Below are 24,174 nucleotides of genomic sequence, written 5' to 3' on the forward strand. Positions count from 1 at the left end.
GAAATTTCGATACCCTAAATTATTGGCAGGTATCCTACATCAGTCATACCTTTTATGTTTTTCCAAAATGGTTTCTGCCAGTAAGTCAAGGACTTTGCTGATGATCGTATCTTATTATAGAAATATGCCCTTCGTAAGATTTAGACATTAAAAAAAAAAGACACAGTTATCCTTTTGTTTTGACTCAGATGTCCTAGATACTCACCAAAGTTTATAGTTTTTAGCAGGTATGTGGAATTGAGGGGATGTGGAAAGGTAACATTTTTTTCCATTCATATTTGGAAATCACCAATGCCAAGATGGTGATAAAGTCAGATAGAAAATACATCTGAGGTCATGAAATTACAGAAATTTAAGCTGGGAGAGATCTTGGAGTTCTTCCTGTCTGACACCTTTATTTCATAGATGAGGAAAGTGGAACTGACCACTGCCTGATTATCCAAAAATTAAACTAAACATGTGCTTAGATTGAGCATTAACAAAACGGAAACTAAAATGAAGAAAATATATTTTTAAATGTTGATTTGTTTAAAGGAATCAAAGTTATGCAAAAAACATTAGAACTTGGTAGGACATCTTTAGATACCTATGGCTTAAAGTTGTGTGTATTTTGAAGTACATATAAGGCAGTGAAGGGAAATCATAATCTTTTCAGGGTTTAAGAAGCCTGAAGTTCTTATTTCAGCCCTGGAATGACTAATCCAAGGCCACACAGCTGGTTAGTGTTAAAGCCAGGACTAGAAACTCACATTTCCTGATCTGTAGGAAAAAAGCAAAAACTGAGTTGTAACAGGATCTAAAACTGCATCTTATACGAAAAGGTGGAGAGTGATGGGGGAGGCAAAGTAGCTAAACGCCAGCACAGAGAGGCAATTTTTGGCATTCTCATCCATTTTCCTATCCATTGCTTTAGCCACAACATTGAAGCACAGCCTTTACCCTCTACCCCACTGTAAACCATTCTCTGGAACCAGCACAGCCTCTACTTCTGGGATAATAATTCTGCAACTCTTCCCTACAGTAGCAGATAGCATCATTTATCTTTAAGGGTCATCTGATGCCTTTCCTCTTTGGTATCTCTGTTATAATGTGTCTCAAGTACAAACTTCTGTTTGGTTTTGTTTTGTTTTTGAGACAGAGTCTCGCTCTGTTGCACAGGCTGAAGTACAGTGGCAAGATCTCGGCTCACTGCAACCTCCGCCTCCTGGGTTCAAGTGATTCTCCTGCCTTGGCCTCCTGAGTAGCCGGGATTACAGGTGTACACCACCACACCTGGCTAATTTTTGTATTTTTAGTAGAGATGGGGTTTCAACATGTTGTTCAGGCTGGTTTCGAACTCCTGACCTCAGGTGATCCACCCACCTCGGCCTTCCAAAGTGCTGGGATTATACAGGCATGAGCCACTGTGCCCAGCTTCAAGTACAAATTTCTAACCATCTGATCTAAAGGTGTTTACCTTTTGACTACATCCATTGCCACCTTTCCTTTTATTCCAATTAGGTCACAAACCATCTCTCCATTCACTAGCCCTTATACATGACCTGTTTCTGGCTGTTTATGGATTACATTCTTCTAGTATCTAGCATTTTCTGTTCCCAGAGATGTGAATCTCCAATCATAACTTTGGACTGTCCAGTAATCTCTGGACACTTCCATGTGTTTTCCCATGCTGGAGTTGTTTATTGGGGCCACATGTAAATCACCAACCTTTATGTCAGCCTTCTCTGCTGTTTGAAGTAATTGGTTTATTTTCCTTATAGCAACAGAGAAGATTTCCTGTAAGATTGAGAAAGATACTCCAAAGCTACCCCTGCTAATAGGTGCTCTTGATTGCAGCTAGTTTATAAAATCAAAGCTATAAAGTTTGTTCCTTTTATGCTTGACTGGTTAAGTGAGTTGACCTGATGGAAAGGAACCTAGCCAGTTGACTTGATGTTTTGAAGATCAAATAACACCAGGCTTCTAACAGTTTTAAGGCTCTGCCTCTGGAGTTCTGTCTGTGCCCCTGTACAGGGCTGATCTGGGATTTTTGTGTGTCTCATCCATGTGGCTGGAAACAGCTTTCTCTCTCTCGGCTTCATCAGCTCTTGGGAGATATCTGCTTGGGAATAGGCAAGATCTATGGGGGTTTCTGGACAAAAAAATAAAAACCAAAATGACATCTACCTTCCTCTTTTGTGGGAAGAGGATTGTATTTTATGGGTAGTTTTGTGCTACCACTTCCTTTTTCTAAAATGGTGAAAATGATGTAAAGGAAAGCAAAAACTTATTATCTAGGAAAAGAACTCAAGACAAACACAAGGAATGGAAACTCTGAAAATGGAACTATCTTAACACCAGATACACTGAAATCAATGAAGATCTAACAACAAAGAAAGCATTACATGCCTAAATTTGAGATCTATAGAATAAATCTTGACTAGTTGCCTAGTTGATTTAATCCTGGAAGCAGCATTCAGAACTGAATAAATTAAAAGTTGATAAAAATTTGCAGGACATAAAGAACCTTGGAGACCCAAAGGGTAGTAGTGGTAGGTGGGAGCTTCAGCAGCTTATGTGACAGAACTGACCCCCCAGCATGACTTGGCTTGCCTTGGCTCTTCCCTCGAGCAGCCAGAAACTCTTCCCTGTCATTTTTCTTTTTCTTTTTGAGACAGGGTCTCATTCTGTCTTCCACTGCTGGAGTGCAGTGACAGGATCTCAGCTCACTGCCACCTCCGCCTCCCCAGTAGCTGGGATTACAGGTGCATGCCATCATGCCCAGCTAATTTTTTGTATTTTTAGTAGAGACAAGGGTTCATCATGTTGACCAGGCTGGTCTCAAACTCTTGACCTCAAGTGATGCACCCATCTCAGCCTCCCAAAGTGCTGGGATTACAGGCGTGAGCCATCGGTGCCTGGCCTTTCCTGTCATTTTCAAGCAATCCTCAAACTCCCTGGAAAGTCCCCCAATAATGCTATTTAGAGATGCACAGATGCAAAAATAGAACAACTCAGATTTTCATTTCTAGTTGATTTTCTGTTGAACATTCTCCCGAGACCATATTTTTAAAGGAAACTGATGCACATACTGCAGGAACAGAAACAACATGCATTGATTCTGTCTCCGTGAGCAGAGAGATCCATCTCACTGCACTGATGGTGACACAAAATTAGCCACCCACATCCTCCCTTCTTCCTGCCTGTCCTGAGACATGATTTATCACTGTCTATGTTTGTGTCACTGGTGCCAGCTGGCACACTTGCCATCTCTGTTGCCTTCCTCAGCTCCATTTAGGAATGCATGGAGGGAGGCCATAATGTTAGTGTCACATGAGCAGATGGTGAGGCCATGCTGGGTGCAAGTACTGGTGGAAGGGTTGAAGATGTCAGTGTGAAAGAAGCAATTATGACTGTGGGAGTATAACAAGGTGTAAGGAGCTCATGTACCAGGGACTTTCCTCAGCTGTTGCTTTCCACGAATGACAATCCAATACAGTAGCCAAAAATGCATTAAGTGCTGATCATTCCACGAAGCTTCAGAAGGCAGAAGTCAGCAATATCTGAAATTCAGCTTCCTGTGGTTGAAAGCACGTGTTTCTACCAAGGCCCTTTGCTGGTTGAAGAAAAGTAAAAATGTCAAGAAGAGCAATAATTGTGAAGGTCACAAAACTGAGAGAAGAGGATGAGAACTTTTTCCAACAGGCTGTTAAGTCTGGAGGAACTGTGGACCAATAATTTATATGTCCTGATACAACCTGGGGAAACAGGGAATCAGATAATGATGGTGTGACTCATGTGAGCCTGTGTGTCCAAGGCAGTAGGACAGAGGCAAGAGTTTGGAACGAGAGTATTCATGAAGCATCTTGTCTCAAGTGTAAAGGGCATATTTCAAACTGGGGAATCCTAGTGGTAGGTGACCAACCATCCAGTTTGTTGAGGGCTGAGGGGCTTCCTGGGGCACAGGATGTTCAGGGCTAAAACTAGAATGGCCCTGAGCAATCTGGGGTGACTAAACACAAACAATGAACCAGGCACAGACAAACCAGAGACAATGAATATTTTCCTCCCCAAAGAAGTTTCTCATTCTGGTTCGGCCATGAGCTATCAAAGCTAGTCAATCAGCAACTCCTCTTGTGAGCTGCCTCCGAACTCAGTCTCACCCTAAGTGCTGTGAAGGTGAGGAATTCTCAGACATGCTCTCCAACCCCAAGTAATTTGTAATCTACCTGGGGCGTGCCAACCAACACAGGGAGCAACAAGTCTTCTGTAGGAGGTTGTCTGATGATCCCAAGTGGGAGTCATGCATGGCTGCAGGTGCCTGGTGAACTGGTTGTGAGAGGAGTTGATGGAAGGAGAACAATGGAAGGGGGGATATTGCATGAGGGAGAAGAGAATGCATGTGGAGGGAGAGGGATGTGTGGTGTCTGCTTAGGGTATTGGTTTTGGTCCAGCCCCGTCAATATAGATGTTCAATTTCATAGAGTGAGGGGATAAAGGAAACATTGGGCAGAGGGAGTATGACATCAGAGCTTAGGTGGTAAGAACTGACATGGTTGTGACATGAAAGCAATGTCTTAGCCATGACACCAGGGAATAGCACACTTTAAGGATTTGGATGTTTTTTGGTATTGGAAAAAAGCATCCCAGTCACAAATGTCAATGGTTGCACACAAGGCTGGGATGGGAAACCCTCAAGTAGCATTGACGGAACTGGAAACCAATGTAGTAGGCTAGAGGGGAAGCACATAAATTGATAGTGAGCCCCCGTGAGACCTCACTGGGGAGCCTTAGAAATAAGTATGACCCCCTGAGAGGGGCTGGAGGTCCTCCATATACAACAGAGGCAAGAGCTAAGGAGGTGGAGGAAGGAGAGAGAAGGAAGAGAGGGAGGAAGAAAAGGAGAAGGAGGCAGAGATGGTAATGCTATACTGTGCATGTCCCAGGAACTGTTTTAAACACCTTACGTAAATTAACTCTTCATCTGCCCAACCATCATGGTGGCAAGTATATTATTATTTCCATTTTACAGATGAGGAAACAGGCACAGACAGATTGCATGAGGTCACACGGCTCACAGGAGTAAACCTTGGATGATTACTATAAATATATCTCTCCACTCAAATTTGTGTGGCCTAGGGGAAAGTCAGGTCACAAATATAAGTCAGCAGAATATTAAGAAGTAAACTATGTTACATACTTGGATACTTTATTTAAATGTTTCCAAGTGTCAGTTTTCTCATCTGTATGAAGGTTAATAACCATCTCACAAAAATGCAATGAGGTGTGTTTATATATTCCTATTTTGTTCCAAAAATCAACTTTCATCAAATAAAAGCTAGCATCAGCAAGAAGTTGGAATGGAAGCAGGAAGGAAATAAATATGGTGATAAAATAGAGGCAGGAATTACATGCTTCATTGTATAATTGTCTAACAGTTTACAAGAAATTTATAAGGAAATGGTGGTCAATATCTGTAAGATCGAAACCAAACCAATGGTTAAAGGATAAGCAGAATACTTCTGATATACTGACCAGACAGGAGTTCTTCCTTTGGGTTCTCATGAAAAATGTAACAGGATAAACAGTGATTCAGTGGTGAGTATGATGGTGCTGTTCTTTTTTTAAAATTTTCTTTTTTGAAAATTATACTTTAAGTTCTGGGATACATGTGCAGAACGTCCAGGTTTGTTACACAGGTATACACGTGTCATGGTGGTTTGCTGCACCCATCAACCCGTCATGTACATTAGGTATTTCTTCTAATGCGATCTCACCCCCAATAGGCCCTGGTGTGTGAAGTTCCCCTCCCTGTGTCCAGGTGTTCTCATTGTTCAACTCCCACTTATGAGTGAGAATATGCATTGTTTGGTTTTCTGTTCTTGTGTTAGTTTGCTGAGAATGATGGTTTCCTGTTTCATCCATGTCCTTGCAAAGAACATGAACTCATCCTTTTTTATGGCTACATAGTATTTCATGGTGTACATGTGCCACATTTTCTTTATCCAGTCTATCATTGATGGGCATTTGGGTTGGTTCCAAGTCTTTGCTATTGTGAACAGTGCTGCAGTAAACATACGTGGGCATGTGTCTTTATAGTAGAATGATTTATAATCCTTTGGGCATATACCCAGTAATGGGATTGCTGGGTCAAATGGTATTTCTGGTTCTAGATCCTTGAGGAATCGCCACACTGTCTTCCACAATGGTTGAACTAATTTACATTCCCACCAACAGTGTAAAAGCATTCCTATTTCTCTACATCCTCTCCAGTATCTATTGTTTCCTGATGGTGCTGTTCTTAATATGAGACCTCATATCAACTTAATATTGGTTTCACATAAGCAAAACTCACAAAAATAGTACTCTGAAATAGAATGGAGGAGGTAGGCATTATGATTCAGTTGCAGTTGAACTTGAGAGAGGCAGCATAATGAAAGGTTAAGAGTACAGGACAGACTGCCTAGGTTGGAAACCAGCTGTGCTGCCTACTAGCTGTGTGATCTAAATTTTTGTGCCTCCATTTGAAAAATTGGGTTAATAATACCATAGTACCTAGTGCTTCAGATTATCATGAAGATTAAATGAGGATTGTGTAATAAGTTCTTAGAGCAGTATCTGACTCATAACAAAAATCGTTTCCTAGAAGAGTACATAGACTGTGTATCTTTCAAGACTCCTTCCTTAGTAAAGTTTTTCTCAGTTTAGTTTTTAAAAACTAATGGGAAGCAATGAATTAGAGACTATTTTTCTAGCAGTCTCCAGTTAGTTAAATACAGACCTATATGTTTGTATTTTTCTTTAAGTTCAGGTCTACATATGCAGGATGTACAGGTCTGTTTCATAGGTAAATGTGTGTCATGGGAGTTTGTTGTACAGATTATTTCATCACGCAGGTATAAACTCTAGTATCCATTCGTTATTTTTCCTGATCCTCTGCCCTTCGGTAGGTTCCAGTATGCATTGTTTCCCTCTATGTGTCCATGTGTTACCATTAAGCTCCCACTTACAAGTCAGAACGTGTAGTATTTTGTTTTCTGTGTCTGCGTTAATTTGCTAAGGATAATGGCCTCCAGCTCCATCCATGTTCTGGCAAAGGACGTGATCTCATTCTTTTTTATGGATGCATATTATTCCATGGTGTATATGTACCACAGTTTATTTATCTAGTCTATCATTGTTGAGCATTTGGGTTGGTTCCATGACAGACCCATATCTTTTAATTAAGGCAATTAAACTGTGGTTAAGAAGGACATCCTCTTGTGAAAACTGAGGGACTTCAAATGTACCAGTGTGTATATGAGAATTCATCCCTTCTTCTTTAAGGACTAAAGAGGTGCCCACAGGCAAGGATATGTAGATGGAATGCGATCATCCAGTCATTCAACTAATATTGCCTGTCTACTATATACAGATATCAGTAATACTTAGTTAAAAAAACTGAGCAACAAAAATGTTAAAATAACCATGGTCTTTGGACTCATGGGGTTTTCTGTCGGGGAAGACAGATATTATAAAAGTAAGCCCAAAGAAATAATAATAATGACTCTTACTGATAGCCCATGTAATCAACTATGTAACTTTAAATATATTATCTTATATGATACTTACACTACTCTGTGAGGTATAATGAGTTACCTTAATCTTAAAAAGAGGAAACTTATCCAAGTTGACAGAGCTAGTGAATGGTAGAGTTTGGATCCGAACCTCTGGCGCCATTTAACTGTTCTTTTTACATGTAAAACCTGCAATTAACACAATGACATGATGTACAATGCCTGGCACTTGGTAAGTACTCAGCTCTTTTTCTTGCTTTAAAATTTCTATTTGCTCTTCCTTTTCAGTGCTTTTTTACTTTGGGGTGATAGTAGAGGTTGACTGAGGTCTCTTCCTCCATTCTTCCTTCTCAACTATCTAAAAACACTATTCCTTTAATTTTTCCTTTTCAGCCTGGTCTATGAATGGTGGTGCCCACCCAGGATCTATCTTTAACCCCTTTGTCATTTTCTTTCTATGTTCTCTTCTAGGGAGATCTCATCTCTTTTTGTAGCTTCCATTCTTATATTGATTCCATTGACTCTTCTATCACCATTTGTAGTGCTGGGTTTTCTCCTGACCACCAACTTGGTGTGTTACATAGGTACTCCAAATGCTACAAGTCTAAACTGGAACTCAGTGTTTCTCCTCTTCCCAGGCTACAGCTTCTGTTGAGTTCCCTATCCTGGTAAATCCAACCACTATTCTCTCAAAATCTCAGTGTCGTCTTAGACTCCTCCTTCCCCCAGCTTTCTCTTCATGCCATACCTGGTCAGTTGCCAAAGTCTTACTGCAGGATCTCCTTACATTTATCCCATTTATGAAAACTGCCACTGCCACCTTCAGGCTTCCACATTCTCTCACCTACACTATTGAAATCTTGTCCGACCTGCTTTTGCTGCCTTTGGGATCTCAACCTCTTTATGCCGTCATTTACCCTGCTGCTAAAGAGTTACCATCCTAAGGCATAGCTATGATTATATCTGTATACTCCTCCAAAATCTTCAGTGATTACTTTCTATGGACTGAATTTTTGTGTTCTCCCCAAATTCATATTTCAAAGCCAAAATCCCCAATGTGATGGTATTTGGAGGTGGGATCCCAGTCTCATGAATAGGATTAGTGTTAGGAGACATGAGAAAGCTGATCTCTCTCTTGGCCTCAGTGAGGTTATAGCAAGAAGGCAGTGTGAAACTAAAATGAATCTTGGGACTCCAAAATCACTAAGCCAAAGGGAAAAGTCAAGCTGGGAACTGCTTAGGGAAAACCTGTCTCCCATTATACTTCTAAAAAAAGATTAAAAAGCTACATGCCTCCCGCACAAGGAATTGCCTTGAGGACAAAGGACAGACAGAACTCAGTCATCCCTCTGCTCACTGAGATAAATGCATATCTGATTGCTTCCTTTGGAAAGGCTAATCAGAAACTCAAAAGAATGCAACTGTTTGTCTCTCATCTACCTGTGACCTGGAAGCCCCTTCCATGCTTCAAGTTGTCCCGCCTTTCTGGACCAAACCAATGTATATCTTACATATATTGATTGATGTCTCATGTCTTCTAAAATGTATAAAACCAAGCTGTGTCCTGAACACCTAGGGCACATGTCATCAGGACCTCCTCAGGTCCTAATGACAGGACCTCAGGTTATATCACAGGCATGTCTCTAATCTTGGATAAACTTTCTAAATTCAGACCTGTCTCAGATATTTGGGGTTCACAGCAACTACCTGCAAACCAGCAAGAGGGCCCTCACTAGGCGGTGAATCTGCTGGCTCCTTGATCTCAGCTTACCAGTTTTCAAAACAGTGAGCTTATATGGTTATTTATGCTACCTAGTCTATTATAATTTGCTATTGCAGCCCAGATTAACACACAGTTATTCTAGGTAAATCCAGCAATTTTCTCTGCATTGAACACATTGGCCTTTGTCCTGCCCATAGTTTTTGGTAATGGATAGAAGAAGCCTGCCATTTGAATAGAGTCCAAGCCAGCAAATCCCATCAGACATGGCCCCTTAATCAGTGGAGAATACATAGGTCTACCTCTCTTCTTGGGTTGACTTCACCTTCTTACTTGGCCACTCCTTAAAGAATAAATGCAAATACTACATCCTTGTCTTCATTTAGTACTTCCTTCCTCCAGTGTCTCGGTGGTTGTTTATAGGTAGATGATATGGAGAAATGTAGAGCATATAATAATATTACTAAGTAGATTTACAACTACATCAAAGAAGGGATAAATATTGGGTATAACAAACTAAATTGGGCTACAAAATTTTCTCTTTGATCTTTTGCTGCTAGGGATTTTTTAATTCAGTGACGTGGATGTATACATAGAAGAAATGTTAAATGTATAGTGATACAAAACTGGCAGGCAAAGCTAATATCAGAGAAAGCAAGATTAAAAATTCAAAATGATTCTGACATTTGGGATAAACATAAAATCCTACATCAAGGTTCTGATAGTCAATAATTGCAGGGATCAGTAGAGCAAAAGGCATAGAACTTGAGCCTGAGAGGCTCAAGAGCTCTATCCTTTCCCAGGGCTGCCTCAGAAAAGAGAAAGGGCAGAGCTGAATACACATGGTGTGCATGAGAAAGTGATAGTGGTGAGAGGATAAGCCAAGAGAATTTTGTGAATAGAAGGTCATGGAAGACTTGTGCATTTTACTTATTTATTCACTTATTTAAGGCAGGTAAGGGAGGGGCAGGGGATAGACGCAATCCATCAAGGATCTCTATGGTCTAAAATTTTACAGTTCTGCTGTATATTTTGTTAAACTAAGCTGATTTTGGTGCTAACTTGAGGTCTCTCTGGTGAAGCAACAGAAGTCAGCAAACTCCTGCTACACACCAACCATGTGCCAAGCCCCTCAGAGGGACGAGACAAATATAAAGATGAAGTTCTTAGCTTTTCAAGGATATAAGGATGTGACCATATTATCCGTGTTATAACACAATTGGTTATACCTTAACAGATGGATAGATGGGTGGCTGAGAAAGATGGAAGGAAGGATGGACAGAGACCACAATGACATCAACAAGTAAATATTAACTCTGAGAGACAGAGAAGTGTTGTGGCAGCAGTGACATTTGGGCTGGTTGTCATGGTATAATGGAAATGTATGGCCTTTGGAGTTTTAAGACCCGGATGCAGTACTAGATGGACCATTAACTACTTGTGCTTTAGGCATTGTACAAAAATGAGTACTGAACTGGCTTTGGGAAGACTGCTTTAACTTTCTGCCTAATGTGTGGCTTTTTAGCCTTTCCCTTGTTGTCACAATCATTTTGAGTCTTACACCTAGACAGAAGAGTAAAGAAAACATTTTATAATTAATTCTGTTGTCCTGTTCATGCCATAATAATATCCACATTGAAACCTTAAAGTGTGATGTTGTAAGTCCAAAGTAAAGATAACTTACTTAAGGATTTAAAAAGAGATTAATCCACTTAATCTAAAAAAAGGATAGAATTTTAGCCCAACACAAGAAAGTTGTCTAGTCATTATGGATGGGCTACAGTGGGATTAAGTTGTATGGGGTTTTGTGGTATATTTGATGCTGTACTTTTCATTATCTGAGGATGGGAGGCGTGTAATGTGTTTTCTATCACTAGAATATTCTGGTACAGAACACTAGTTATTGAATTATAAAGAAGAACCCAGAAGTGGATGGACATTGACTTAGATGAACACAAAAGCTCCTGAAATTGCTTGGAAGTCTTCACAGCATAATGCGATGGCTCACTCCTGTGCTCCTATACAGTTCCTGTGCATACCTGTCAGGAACTCTGCCCTTCTGGCATTAGGTGACTATCCCAATCCCTCTACAACCAAGCTGTGAGGCCCTAAGGGAAAGGATCCTTCAAATCTGTAGCCATATATGAGCACAGACATATAATAAAATATTGGTTGAATAAGTGAGTGAGGGTCTATAGTTTGTGATACGATATGAAACTGTTTGGGACATATTATTACATTGGTTAAAACTAAACTATTGGTTTAATATAAATGCGTTCTGAGTGGTGTTCTCCGATACACAAGATAGTAATAAGTGCTCTGGGAAAGAAGAGGGAGTGTGGGGACATGAGACAGAGAGATAAGTATCTGTGGCCAGGAGAATTTGTGAAATCCTGGGTTAAACTCAATTTGACAGATTTTGTTACTGGAAGATTCTCAGGGCCTACTGGTATTGTGGAATTCCCAGAAGTGCATTTTAGCGTACAGTCATTTAGACTCTCGAACACAGAACTTCCCCTGCTTTCTGCCCCTGGTGCACTAAATTACCAATATAAAGAATGTTCCTGAAACTGAATTTGAGAAATGCAGGCACAGTTTCTGAACTGGAAAGAAGAAGGGAGGGGGAGAAAGAGTATGACTGTTTATTTGTACTGGGGGTGTTAGAAGCAACCCGTTTACAGGCATCACATTTTTAAAAAGCCTTTTATATTGCTATAATCTTTATTTCTATCAGGATAAATATACTATCTGTTCTTGATCAGTGAACCATTGACCTCAATTGTGGTTACAAAATAGGAACATTTTGCTTGGACCATTTTGAGGAACTCAGAGACAAATGCCATCTCATAGTTCAGGCGTAGGGACCCCCAAATCAGGTTCTTTGCTACACTACTCACTATTATGCATGTGTCATAGCAAGCTAAGAAAGGAGAATGAAAGAATGTAGTAAACAACAATAGCAGCAACAACGTACTTCACAATGAGCACCACCCCTGGAATTTCTGTGATTACACAGATCCCTTTTGGATCTCTGGGTTGCTTAGGAGCAATTCTGGTGAAGCCGTCAGCAGTGGCAGTCTGCTCACCCCCTCAACCCTCAAAAAATATGACTTGGAGCTCCTGAACTCCTCACAAGATAGTTCTTCTTGTTCAACCCAGTCAGGCTCAGCGTCACTATCACCGTCTATATCTCTAAAAGACTTAGGAATATTTCTTCAAGGCTTATCTGGGTGTAGTTTTATGTGATCACACCACTCTATGAACATATAAGCAAATACCTACATAATATTTTAAAAGTTAAACTCTTGAGTTTGTATCAATTATTATGTAAAACACATATATCCGATTTTGAAGCTTATAAGCTACATGGAGAAAGTTTCAAAAGAGAGGATGCAGTTCAGACAGTTGGGTTGGAGCAGAATAATACAAGAGTTGCTGCTGCTGTTTTTTAAGGAAGCACAGGGAGGAGCAGGAGCAGAAACTAAGACGAGGAGCAGCAAATGTGTATGGCCAGAGAAATGGGTTAGCAATGGAACACTGGACTTGGCTCCACCACTGCTGTAAGGTCATCTCAGGTTCTGTTATCTTTGGACAACTTTCTCAAAGCAGACAAGATGAAATTCCCAAGACACTAGGATAGGATGCTTTGTGAAGTTATCAGGAGTTATTACTTTACCTCTCCTAGCTCGTGAATTTCAGACCTTTAATCATTCACTCAGATGCACTATTGGGGAAAATTGCTTTGCTTTGCAAAGGCACATCTAAATATTTGCAAATGTAGCAACAATAAGCACATTCTATATTGCATTGCCATGACTCAGTTGCATGTTGTTTTCTTGCCCCCAAACTGCAAGCTCCTCAAGAACTCATCTTTAAATCCCAGACAGCAAGAATGAGACCTGGTGTTTGATAAACACATTTGGAGTGAGATGCATTTCTTAAATAAGACCCCTAAAGCAAAAGGTCAAAGGAAAAAAACAGAAATAAGTGATTACCTCAAACTTCAAGGCATTCTGTTCACTAAATTAACTCTTCAGTAAAGTTAACAAAAGGGTTAACTCTTGCAGAGTGGGAGAAATTATTTGCAATCTTTGAAACACAGATGTAATTAACATCATATATATAAGACAAATTTCTGTAAGTCCAGAAGGGAAAGACAGGAAATCAAATATTTACATTGGCAAAAGTTATGAATAAGCAATTTCTAGAGGGGACAATCCAATGGTGTCCTGGAGCTGTGTTGTGCCATCTTATGAGAGCCTATTATGAAATGTCATGAGCTAGTTGCTAAAGAGTAGCTTGAAATTGGCCATGCTGCAGTATTTGTACCATGGAAATTGACAAACTGCTCAACAAATCAGCCTCCCTTCTCTTTCGTCATCCCCTAAAGCCAGGAATTAAACATTTACCAACCAAATGTTAGAGAAATCCAAATGACTAACTTTCATATACATGAACTCACTAATAGAGAAATGCAAATCAAAACAACAGTGACATGCTATTTTTATGTGTAATCAAATTAGCAAAAATTTGAAAGTTAGATAATAAGTGTTGATGAAAACATAGGCAAATGGAAACATCATGCACAGCCAAGAGATTTTAAGTTGGCATAGACTATTTGGAGTACAACCTGGCACTGCCTGGAGAAAGGGAGTGTGCATGTGCCCTATAACCCAGTAGTCTCACTCATTGCTATATATCCCATAGGTTTGTGCAAGGAAAGACATAAGGATGTCAATACAGTGTCTTTTCTGGTTAAAAAGTTGGAGGGAACAGGAAAATAAGTAAAATGAGGTACTGCCTATGATGGAATATAATTGTTAAAAATAATGTATTAAATTTTCATAAAGTAATAAACACATGTGACTCTTATTAAATGTCTAATACTTTTCTAAGCCTAAGTTCTTTGCATACATTCACTCAGTCCTTGCATTTTTACAAAGTGGATATTAGTAACTATTTTACAAGTAAGGAGAAGAAGCAAATGGTAGGGGCGGAGCAAGATGGCCGAATAGGAACAGCTCCAGTCTCCAACTCCCAGTGCAAGCTGACACAGAAGACCAGTGATTTCTGCATTTTCAACTGAGGTACTGGGTTCATCTCACTAGGGAGTGCCGGACAATCGGTGCTGGTCAGCTGCTGCACCCTGACCAGCGAGAGCTGAAGCAGGGCGAGGCATCGCCTCACCTGGGAAGCGCAAGGGGAAAGGGAATCCCTTTTCCTAGCCAGGGGAACTGAGACACACAACACCTGGAAAATTGGGTAACTCCCACCCCAATAATGCGCTTTAAGCAAACAGGCACATCAGGAGATTATATCCCACACCTAGCCGGGAGGGTCCCACGCCCACGGAGCCTCCCTCATTGCTAGCACAGCAGTCTGCGATCTAACTGCAAGGCAGCAGCGAGGCTGGGGGAGGGGCGCCCACCATTGCTGAGGCTTAAGTAGGTAAACAAAGCCGCTGGGAAGCTCGAACTGGGTCGAGCTCACAGCAGCTCAAGGAAACCTGCCTGTCTCTGTAGACTCCACCTCTGGGGATAGGGCACAGATAAACAACAACATTAAACTAAAGAGCTTCTGCACAGCAAAAGAAACTACCATCAGAGTGAACAGGCAACCTACAGAATGGGAGAAAATTTTTGCAATCTACTCATCTGACAAAGGGCTAATATCCAGAACCTACAAAGAACTCAAACAAATTTACAAGAAAAAAACAACCCCATCAAAAAGTGGGCAAAGGATATGAACAGACAGTTCTCAAAAGAAGACATTCATACAGCCAACAGACACATGAAAAAATGCTCATCATCACTGGCCATCAGAGAAATGCAAATCAAAACCACAATGAGATACCATCTCACACCAGTTAGAATGGCGATCATTAAAAAGTCAGGAAACAACTGGTGCTGGAGAGGATGTGGAGAAATAGGAACACTTTTACACTGTTGGTGGGACTGTAAACTAGTTCAACCATTATGGAAAACAGTATGGCGATTCCTCAAGGATCTAGAACTAGATGTACCATATGACCCAGCCATCCCATTACTGGGTATATACCCAAAGGATTATAAATCATGCTGCTATAAAGACACATGCACACGTATGTTTATTGTGGCACTATTCACAATAGCAAAGACTTGGAATCAACCCAAATGTCCATCAGTGACAGACTGGATTAAGAAAATGTGGCACATATACACCATGGAATACTATGCAGCCATAAAAAAGGATGAGTTTGTGTCCTTTGTAGGGACATGGATGCAGCTGGAAACCATCATTCTTAGCAAACTATCACAAGAACAGAAAACCAAACACCGCATGTTCTCACTCATAGGTGGGAATTGAACAAAGAGATCACTTGGACTTGGGAAGGGGAACATCACACACCGGGGCCTATCATGGGGAGGGGGGAGGGATTGCATTGGGAGTTATACCTGATGTAAATGACGAGTTGATGGGTGCTGACGAGTTGATGGGTGCAGCACACCAACATGGCACAAGTATACATATGTAACAAACCTGCATGTTATGCACATGTACCCTAGAACTTAAAGTATAATAATAATAAAAAATAAATAAAAAAAAAAACAAGGAACATGAGGATCAGAAAGTTTAAGTTATTAGTGTAAGGTCACACAGCATGGAAGAGTCAGCATTCACCCTATATACTATAATCTAGATCAGAGGTTCACAACCCTCCTGGTCTGTGGCCTGATAGGAACTGGGCCACTCAGCAGGAGGTGAGTGGCAGGCAGGTGAGCAAAGCTTCATCTGTATTTACAGCTGCTCCCCATTGCTCACAGTACCACCTGAGCTCTGCCTCCTGTCAGATCAGCCATGACATGAGATTCTCATAGGAGCATGAACCCTATTGTGAACTGCACATGTGAGGGATCTAGGTTGCATGTCCCTTATGAGAATCTAATGCCTGATGATCTCTCACTGTTTCCTATCACCCCCCAGATGGACTGTCTAGTTGCAGGAAAACAAGCTAAGGGCTCCCACTGATTCTACATACGGTGAGTTGTATAATTATTTCATTTTATATTTTAATAATGAAATAAAGTACACAATAAATGTAATGTGCTTAAATCATCCTAAAACCATCCCTATCCCCTGGTCTGTAGAAAAATTGTCTTCCGCAAAATTGGTTTCTGGTGCCAAAAAGGTTGGGGACCACTGGTCTAGATTTTTCACTCTTAATCATTATGTTCTACTGACTAAAAAGCTTAAAAAACAAAGCTTAAAGCTTAAAAGCATTAACAGAAAAGAAGCAGAGAAAGACCTGTAGTACAATGATTTTTATCTAAACTAAAAACATGTAGTAAAAACACTACATACTTTTCAGGATCTACCCATATTTAAGGGCATATAATAAATACACTAGAGTCAGGATAGGGGATGGTGAGGACAAATTATCAAATGACTGTACCACATGCTGGGCAGTATAATTAATTCAATTTGGTAGACCCAAAGACCAAATAGAGCCAATGAATGAATATTTGGCATCCTATAGACTTAGAAGGTTTTATGATGAATAAAAGACAGCATTTGATAATTGACTCAAAATACTCTCTTTCTGAATTTGTGGTTGTAATAAATCTGACTTGTTGAAAAATAAACAGAATGAATAGAAAATAAGAATCACGCTGCATGCTAATATATTCTTTTTATTTTTGGAGACTGAGTCTCACTCTGTCGCCCAGGCTGGAGAGCAGTGGTGCAATCTTGGCTCACTGTAGCCTCCGTCACCACCTCCTGGGTTCAAGCGATTCTCATGCCTCAGCCTCCCAAGTAGCTGAAATTACAGGTGTACTCTACCACACCCGGCTCATTTTGTATTTTTAGTAGAGATGAGGTTTCACCATGTTGGCCAGATTGGTCTTGAACTCCTGACCTCAAATGATCCACCTGCCTCGGCCTCCCACAGTACTGGGATTACAGGCATGAACCACAATGCCTGGCCACTAATGCATTCCTAATTTTTTTTTTTTTAAAATAAGACATCTGATTGCTGTTGACTCTTGTACAAAAGTCCACAACCATGAAATGCTGTGGACCCCTCCACCGTAATTCATTACAGGTATCAGTGTAATAATTTTGCTCTAAAAAATGAATATTTTCATGAACCTACTGTTTCATAGTTTTCAAAGGAGATCAGAGATATAATAGAGTTCTATTTAAATATTAAAATCCCACCTATCTCAAATATTTTAAAAAGAGTTTTGGTTATAATAGGAATTATCTTCTCATCATGAGTTTTTAAATTAGGGACTTAGGTACTGAAAAATGATTTTATGACTCCACATTATAATGAAAACATAAAACGAACACCAAATTTTTGGCATGCCATGTCAAACAAATGTTAAAGATTCCAATTAAAAAGAAACAAAACAACTTAGGACACATGGTAAGAGTTCCCTATGTTTGCTTTCAAACAGGCTTTTTTTTTTTTTTTTTTTTTTTTTAAGATGGAGTCTCACTCTGTCGTCCAGGCTGGAGTGCAGTGATGCAATCTCCACTCACTGCAAGCTCTGCCTTCTGGGTTCAGGCCTTTCTCCTGCCTCAGCCTCCCAAGTAGCTGGGACTACAAGCGCCCGCCAACACGCTCAGCTAATATTTTGTATTTTTAGTAGAGGCGGGGTTTCACCATGTTAGCCAGGCTGGTCTCGATCTCCTGACCTCGTGATCCGCCTGCCTCGGCCTCCCAAAGTGCTGGGATTACACGCGTGAGCCACTGCGCCCAACCTGCTTGCAAACAGTTTTAAACAGAGGTACTTATGGTACCATTTTAATTTCCTTGCCAGAAAGGAACATGATTCTTCTTTCTCCATAAGCATGGTCAAGTTACTTGGGAATTAGGCAAATAAGATGAAAAGGAAAAACATTCTCTCAAGTCAAACTGTTTGTTTTTCTAATTAAAACAGGTAAATCTCAATGTTGCAAAGAGACTCAGATGTTCTCATATTCTTTTAAAAATTACTGGGTAAGGATTTTTCTTATTTCCCTTTGAAATTACTCAATAGGTTGCCTCTAAGATAATGTCTTTCCCAAACACATTTAAGGATCCTGCATAAATGAACAGATTGGGACTTTGGTCAAACTCCTGGTGGCTGTCAGATCACAAGTGTTCAGACCTGCACCTGCTTCCCTCTGGCTGCATCTAAACGAAGCCAATTATACTAGAGAAAGCAATCAGGTGAACATCTAGTTCATCTAGCTTGACAGGTGTTTCACATTGTAGGAGTAACACTGTGCATTTATGGAAATGGTCTATACCTGTGCACTCAATGTGGCAGCCACTAGCTATAGGTGGCTCTTGAGCACTTGAAATGTGGCTAATGCAGCTGACAGGTGGAATTTTTAAATTTCACTTTTAAATTTAAGTGACCATACGTAGTTACTGCCTCTGTATTGAATGGCATATAATGGCATTGCATTAGCAGGGTGATACTGTGAACAAAGCACAAGTTTAAAGCTTTTCTATAGAATATTCTAATATATAAATATGTAAATTGGAAAATATATCATCAGGATTTTTTACTCACTAAAGTTTAATTATTACTAACATTTGGTGTATATTTATTCTTCCAGACTTTTTTTCTCCTCAGGCATATAAACACACTCAACCATAGGTAGATTTAAAAATATATAACATTAGAATCACAGTATACATGCTGTTCTACAGCTTGCTTTTCTCTCAACAATACATTGTGACCAACCACCTTTCTATATAGTACAGAGACATATTTACAGCTACATGAGCCAGTATGTTCTATCTCATTTCTGTCATTTCCAGCCAAGAAGTCCTGATGAACATGAGAGACCAGAGTAATCTTTAGGGTTATGATGTGGCTTGTATCAAGGGCCCTATCTCAGGATGAAGATAGAGAAGTAATAGGTGGTAATTCAAAAAAGGAGACCTTTGGATGCCATGTGGAGGAAGTTAAATTTCTTTATATACCCCAAAGCATTTTGAGCAAGGTAGTGGCATGGTCAAATCTGTCATTGAAGAGGTTGACCCTGGTGGTAATCTATACAAGACTAGAGCAGAAGATGGTAGGCAGAAAAATCAGATTTGGTACAAAGGTTTGTTTACACGTCAGTTACTAAGTACGCAGAATACCTCTAACACTGCTGTGCTATTGCATATCCAGAGCAAGCTCACAACATTCTGTCTAGCTTACACGATAAAGCAAAAGTGAAATACCCTGCTTTACAACAGTTTAAACTATTACTGTGAAAGTAAAAAATGATTCATTCACTAAACTTTTACTGAGCACCTACTATATGCAGGCAGTAGAGAAAAAAACAGTGCACAAAAATGAAGTCTTGGTCCACATGGGAGAGGCTGGAAAAGGAACAAATTTGGGGGCTATGGGATTAAAATTAAATAAGTTTAATTTTGAACATATTTTGATATGCCTATTAAACATCCAAGTGAGATATGAAGGAGGCAGCTGAATATGAATTGAAGAAAGTTCTTGGTTAGAGACACATTTGCGGGGGTCATCAGAGTACATGCTCAGGTAGTTAGTGAACCCATAGAATAAACAGGAGTCCAGGAGATGAGACTGAAAAAGGTGATGACAAGAATAGAGCTTGAGAGAAAGCAACAGTGAACCACGGACTAGGACCAGAATCTCCAAAGAATAGGGGAGGTGCTGTGGTCTCATTGAGGACGGCTATCTCTTGCCACAGGTAAGTCCCCAAATCTGTCACCTAATAGTGTTGGCATATCATGAAGTTTGGTGTGGAATTTGGTGTAATCATGTTGATTCTACCTAACTCACAGCATTGAATGCGGCAAAGATTTCTTTCATTTTTTAAACAACTATGTATAACCGCACCAAAGAGGCAGGGTTTGCAGCATTGACTGATGGTATGAGTTTCCAGGTGGATTAATATTAAGGAGGAGAGCAGGACATTAGTCTGGAAGAAGCAATGAGGAGCAAAAACAACACCTAGCCTGTCACTAAGTCCATTAGTACAAGAGGTATGGGAAATAAGAGATGGCCACTTGGGAGGGCTCTAGGGAAGGAATATAATTAAGGAGAGCCAAATTTCCAGTAGGAAAGGGAAGGTACTATTCAGACAAGATTAAGAATATAACGGATTTTGCTGATTGCAGGTAAGTTTTGGAGTTCATAGAGCAAGTCATACTTTGAATAAGCATAAGAAGGTGCTCTTTGAAAAGGTGGAGGATGGAATCAGTTCGAGATGCACAAAGCTGTGTGGGTACAAGAGACCACAGGGTGAGAGAGGACCCAGAGTCCTTATTTTCTAAGTGTGCTTAATACAGATAGGAACAAAGGGCATGACAGAATTAGTCCCAATGTTCTTTGAGGCAGAATGGTGGGGCTGTATTGAGGAGGGAGGAAGAGCTGGGTCTTCTGTTTTGTGCTCTTCCATGTTGTGCTATAAACTGGAAAAAAGCCTTTGGTACTAATGTAGAAATGCAATCACTTAAAAAACATTTTTATCGTGTAATGTGTTTCCTAAATGGTGACAATCTAGCACTAGGCAGCATGGATTTAATTTTTATTGCAAAAAATATCAGTGAACCCCTACGATTGTACTGGATGTGAACGACAATGTAGAGAAAGGAAAGCAGTTATCTCCAGAAAACATAAGCCCTCAAATACAGCTGTGCCCATTGTCCAGCAAGTGAAGAGAAGAGATGTGCCAGTTGCAAAACCTTTTCTTGCTCTTTGGGATTCTAGGAGCTGCATCTTCTCTATCTCCAGAGCAAAGACCAGCTGTCTACTTCTAGTATTCCTATGTTGGGTATTTGTAGTTGAGAAAAACCTGTACCATTTTATAACACTCACCTAACTAAATTATCAGACAATGACACACACATGAGACCATCTTCATTGTTCAAAACATGGAGGATCTAAGCCCTTTTCCACACCCAACCAGGCTTCCATTTCCTCTCTGTTTAACGAAGTGAGAAAATGTGAGGAAAAAAATAGTAGACTCAACAGAACTACAAACGACAAAAACATGCTGTATGTGCCACCTCCTCCATCCATGATTATGATAGATGTGCTAATAATTTTTGGGACTCTTTCCTGTTGATCTTTCCCACATGGTACTCCAGACAGTCATTACCAATCGTTTATAATTGGGCCACCCTTGATAACACAAGTGGTACCACCTTTTTAGATAGTAGGTTCTAAAATGGGATAGAATATCATGGGGTTTTAAATAAATGCTTGAATGATTTACTTAAAGTACCCACAAGGTCCTGAGATGAGAAAACTCTGGTTTCAAAGTATCTTCTCCAGAAGAGAGGCACACAAGAGGCAATCTAGCATGAGGTACTGCTGGACATTTGCTCACCGATGGTTTAGTTTTGTAGGAAGCCAAATGGCTTCAGTGAGGATGGCTATCTTTTGCCACAGATAAATCCCCAAATCTATCACCTAATAGGGTTGGCATATCATGAAGTATAGCGTGGAATTTGGTATAATCATGGTGGTTCTACCTAACTCACAGCATTGAATGCAGGAAAGATTTGTTTAGGTTTTTAACCTCTAATCTTATATTAAGTTGTTCCCAGATGTATTTTGTTAGGAAGATGTTATTATACTCCCCTAACAATCTTAAGACCACTTTGAGTTTTGGCCTCAGAAAGGCTTTCTTCACCTTTTTATATTTAGAAGGAATGCCTAACGTATTTGGTCAACCACTTAAGCTCAGAGCTTGGAATAATTTAAAGTTTCACTTGGGGAAGCAGACACGGAGCAGATACAGCATTTTTGTTGTTCTCTCTAAATTGAAATTAGATAAGAACATGCATTAAGCTGCTTAGAGATTTGAATTAGAGAAATGATTATCCTAATACACATGATAGGGGAAAGGATCTCAGAGCTCATAATCTCCTGATTCGTACGAAAAACTGTCACTCTGTGGATGTCCATGCTTGACTGGAGGTTCTGAAAAGTAACCTAAGCCTCCTTTTCTCACTTTTATCCTCTCTGATTGATTGCTGGTTCTTTTGAAAATGATTGTTCCTCTTTAAAACTTTCCGAACATAGCACAATGCATAATCTGTATCATTTGGCACTCTAACTACTCTGCTATTATACTAGGATTCTTATGCCTGAGCATGCCTTTTCGCTATTTGCAGTTGAAATTTATTCAATGAAATGTGAAAGTACTTTGTAAGATACATTTAGAGCATTTGACTTAGGCCAAGCATGCTGAGCTAAAAAGGTTCAGGAAGTTATATTCTTAGATAGTTAATATTGTTCATGACAGGGTACCTTTTCATTTTTGACTGCCTGCTTTTTGACCTCTTGCAATGGCCACCAGAGGGTAGGGAACTCAGTGTGTGAAAGATCATTTCAATGGTGTCTTCATATTTTTGACATCTTTGATGTCAGAACTGCCATAACTAGGGTGAGTAGTCAGGGAGCTGGTCTGAGCTTCATCACCTGACACCTTATACCTCACCCTCTACTGTCTCCAGAAGTAGAACCTTAAAACTATTAGTATTGCTATATGAGCTCACACAGTCTTAGGCCACCCTTTTCCTGAACACCCTTTTCTTTATTTTTCTGTGAAGGAGAATAAGAACTCTATTCCCTGAGAATCAGAAAAAAAAACTTAGCTGGATATACTTAAGAGGTGGTTATACTCACTCAGCATGTTCAGAGACTGAGGAACCTTAGGAAACAGAACATCAATAATCAGGCTGCTTTAATTCCTCCAAATATTTCAAGGAGTACCCTGGGCCTGAAAGACACCTCCCTCTACCTGGGAGCCAGTGAAAAATCAGTGCTTCAGACTAACAGATCCCCAGTGATTGCAGACAGCACAGCTCATGTGTTTCCAGAGTCTGGTATGTGGCAACGGCTCTATGTGTGCTTGTTTAGTAAATGGGTGAAAGGCAAGATTCAGACATGAGCAGCTGGATGGGTGCCCATATCCAGACTACTGCACACCCACATTCCCTCAAGTGCCTGAAGACAGCTGCCAACCAGATATGCTCTGTAGATTGACATGTGGTAACTGTCAACCCCATTAGAAATTGAAAACACTTTTCCTCATAAATCTCTCTGTAGGCCCCCTTCCTTTTTCTACGGTGGCTGTGCAAATTCTCCTCTAAGATGCTAAGTGGTTGATGTAAGCAACTACTGTGGTCATCTAGAAGCCTCAGGAAGGCTGCTGGAGTTGCCTTTGTGTTGCTGTTTCTGTTTTCTTCTCTCTCATTGAAAAATCTTCTGCAGAGACCGCGTTTCTGAAGCTTGGATCCAAATGACACATTGTTGGCCCTCCCTCCTTCCAGGAGCTGCTGCTCATGGCTTCAGGAAGGAGTCTTGTCATTGCTGCAGAAGCTGCTTTGGGCACCTCTTAGTGTGGCTTTTATGGTAAATTAATGCGTTAGAGGCCTCAATTCTTCTATGAGACCTCCCATATGCACATGCCATTTCCCTTGTAGTTTCTCTCACTAAACAGGAAGAGTGACTTATTTCAGCCAGTAGAGATGTGTGCTGATGTGACGACAAGCAGAGGCATTTGACAGTTCATAACTGCTCTTGCACCTCTGCCAGGAGAATACAACTGGGTTAGCTAGCTGGAAGGATGTGGAGAGCTGAGTCATGCAGGTGACAGCAAAGTAACTCCCAGATGTGTGCACCACAGACAATAGCTGGTTAACTCTGAGACCTAGGAGTGTGCTCAGACAAGACCAGGAAAACGGCGCAGTATAATCTAGACAACCAACCTAGAAACTCATAAGCTAAATAAATGCCTACTGTTGTATGTCACTGAGTTTTGGAGTGCTTTGTTACACAGTGTTGTTACGGCAATGGACACCAGACATAGCTACTTTCTTTTGCTGTTGACGGATAGTATAATTCTGTGATTAAGGCACCAGACTCTAGAAGCAACGAGATTGGTTTACATCTT

The 24,174-nt window shown here is 40.3% G+C and overlaps 1 protein-coding gene across 1 annotated transcript in view; it reads right to left on the reverse strand.

Moving 5' to 3' along the window:
* Positions 1–24,174, reverse strand: part of PLPPR1 (phospholipid phosphatase related 1) — a 293,140-nt gene that overhangs the window by 54,163 nt on the left and 214,803 nt on the right. The gene's annotated exons all lie outside the window — the stretch shown is intronic.

This window comes from Macaca thibetana, chromosome 15 (genome assembly GCF_024542745.1).
Source record: "Macaca thibetana thibetana isolate TM-01 chromosome 15, ASM2454274v1, whole genome shotgun sequence".
NCBI classification, from domain to species: domain Eukaryota; kingdom Metazoa; phylum Chordata; class Mammalia; order Primates; family Cercopithecidae; genus Macaca; species Macaca thibetana.